The 2,614-nt window shown below is 49.2% G+C and overlaps 1 protein-coding gene across 1 annotated transcript in view; it reads left to right on the top strand.

The window, feature by feature from the left end:
- Nucleotides 1-2,614, top strand: part of MOV10 (Mov10 RISC complex RNA helicase) — a 23,172-nt gene that overhangs the window by 785 nt on the left and 19,773 nt on the right. The gene's annotated exons all lie outside the window — the stretch shown is intronic.

The following is a 2,614-nucleotide window of genomic DNA, read 5'->3' as shown; positions in this document are numbered from 1 at the left end:
CGGCCAGCCGTGCCCCTGCGGGGATCTCGGGGGCTGCGCTCGCGCGCCCCTGCTGCGGCTAGCGAGGTCCCGCGCCTCGGGGCTGCTCGCTGGGGGGCGGGGGGTGTCTCTGTGCTGGGCGTGGGGGAGGGGGTCGGGCGTCGCGGGAGCGCGAGGAAAGAGCAGCTTGCGGGTGACTGAACCCTGTTGCTAGCTTTACGGGGACCCCCACCTCTGCCCCCATGTAGAGGGTCAGGCCTCGCGGGGCGGGGGGCGTCAGCTATGTTGGAGGGCTGAAAAGATCAGTGTGGGAGGGACCATCTCGGGGAGCTTTGGGGGAGAGGACACGAACTACTTCCGTACCAAACCTCCATTGGCACCTGTGGCTTCTCCTTGGAGACCGGGAGCCACCGCCAGTCTCGAGGCCCCAGCTCGCCCCGCCGCCCGCGGCTGCCGGGTTCCCCTTGCCTGTAATCCAGGCCAAAACAGAGACCTTGTCTCTGTCAAACCCCAGAAATGAGCTTCAGAAACCCCTCAATCAGCAGGCCTTGGGGCTGAAAGCCAAATCCCAGTTTAGCAGGGAAAGATGTAAAGACTCAAATGAAGGAACACGGGGTGGTGTGGGAATTTTGGCTTACTAACAGACCTCGTGAAAAAAATGCTTGGGGTTTTAGCAGACCCAACGCCAGGAATGGCTCCTTAAAAGAGCCAAAGAAGTGTTAGGGTGTAGTTTGGGGGGGGGGGTCGGGAGGGAGGAGGTCTAGACTCCACGTTGACTAGCTCTTATCTGGGATATTGTTTTCAATAATGTCACTTCTCAAGGGTCCTTCATAGACTGCACACCTGGAGATGAGGTAGAAGTGACCTACTTTATGCCCCCACATTGGGGAGAGTAACCATGAAAAATAGACAGTCCCAGGGGAGCCAGAGCTTATGAAATGCATACAATACACCTATGTGCAGCATACTATAGTAAATGGTAAGGCAGCGTGAGGATTAAAATAGAGATCCTAAGGAAAATGCTGGAGCCAGGAGAGAAAGAACAATGGCCACTGACTCCACCACCTGCGCTTCACGTGACTGAATTCACCTATTTCTGGGAAAAAAAAAAAGTAGTACGACTTGCCTCTGAACACAAGTTAAGGTCTTCTTTTGGCTCCGTTAAATTATTTCAACATTTGTTAAAATGGTAAGGAGGACTGTTTTAAGATTCCAGCTGAATAGGGATACTGCAAGAGGTGAGAAAGGTGCTAATCCACTATCTGTGGGGCAAAGACGATGCTGGTAATTCATTCTCAAATGTAGGAGATGAGGAATTTGATAAGTTGATCAAGAGTGAGCAGGTGGCAAGGGTGAGGCAAATTCTTAGTAGAGTGACTGCAGGAATATGGCCAGGACCAGGCTGGGCAGGACTGTAATAGGGTGGGACAGAGCCAGGGAGATGCTTAGTTAAGAAGAGGGTTCAGAGAAACCTGATGAAGTTTGGTGGAGGAGAGAGTCTTTGTCCACTTTATTTTTATTTATTCATGCACACAAAGGCTGGCGTGTAGCCAGAGGTGCAGGAGGGTGGGAGTATTCACCAGAGACAGAGTGGGGAACAGGATAGGTAGATTGACAGAAATCCACTGCTGAGGGGAGCAGCAGGTGAGACAGGAGGGGTCTGCTGCACCACATGGGTCAACAACCTGGCCAGGATTGAGCTGGTGCTGCTATGGCTGTAGACAGCTTCATAGCGCTTCCACTTAACCCCTTGAGCCACCTGGGAGGCCCTCTTCCCCACAGTGAACCAACTTTGTATAACACAGCCCTGGGGGAAACCAGCCAGATTGCATAAGGTAAACATGTACATGTTACAAGGGAATTTATGGAATTTTCAAAAATAATTTTTGCTTTTATATGCTTGTTTTAGAAGCAAATTAGATACTACTTTACTGCAACTCAACAGAGAAGGTAGTTTTGGCCTTGAAAAGACTTGCTTTTGCATTGGGGCAGATGAGAGGAAAGGTTGATGTATGGATTCCTACTAGATGGTGGGACCCAAAGAAACAAGAAATGTTTGCGCTGTAAAGAGAAAAGTTGGAGAGGACGAGGTAGTTATCTTTGAATATCCTTGTCATGGTAGAGAGGCTGAAGTAGGTCCCCCACTCAACTTCCCCCCACCAGGTAGAGATCTTTATTCCTGTCCCACATTCTTTAAACCTAGCTGGAGTGTTGCTGTATCAGCTCTCATCTTCCCAATGGAAATTTCTTCCTTCTTTCTTTGGGCCCCCTCACTCCTTCTTTATACTTGGTTGGGTTGTGGCCCAGTTCCCCACCAGACTCTAATCTGAAGGCAGGGACAGACTTCTGTCCCATTCACTCCTCCCAGCAGTCTAAGGATATGTTAATAAATGCTGGCATAATCCGGCTGCATGCCTAGCTCTTGTTTCTCTTCTGATCATACAAATCTTTCACCTTTTACTTCATTGTAGTGGTAAGTAGGGTTGATCTGCAAAAGAATAGATGGTAAAGGAGGCTTAATGGTTCACCCTCTAGGGAATTCAAGGGCAATTTCCTACACTGAGGGATAGGTGACTTCCAAGGATGGAAGTCAAAAAAATATTTTATGATTTTTTTTGAAGATTTATTTTTATTT

The sequence above is a fragment of the Condylura cristata genome, unplaced genomic scaffold (genome assembly GCF_000260355.1).
Source record: "Condylura cristata isolate star-nosed mole 26May11 unplaced genomic scaffold, ConCri1.0 scaffold00026, whole genome shotgun sequence".
In the NCBI taxonomy this organism is placed as follows: Eukaryota; Metazoa; Chordata; class Mammalia; order Eulipotyphla; family Talpidae; genus Condylura; species Condylura cristata.
The sequence above is the reverse complement of the archived record's forward strand: the minus strand, read 5'-3'. Positions and strand labels throughout refer to the sequence as shown.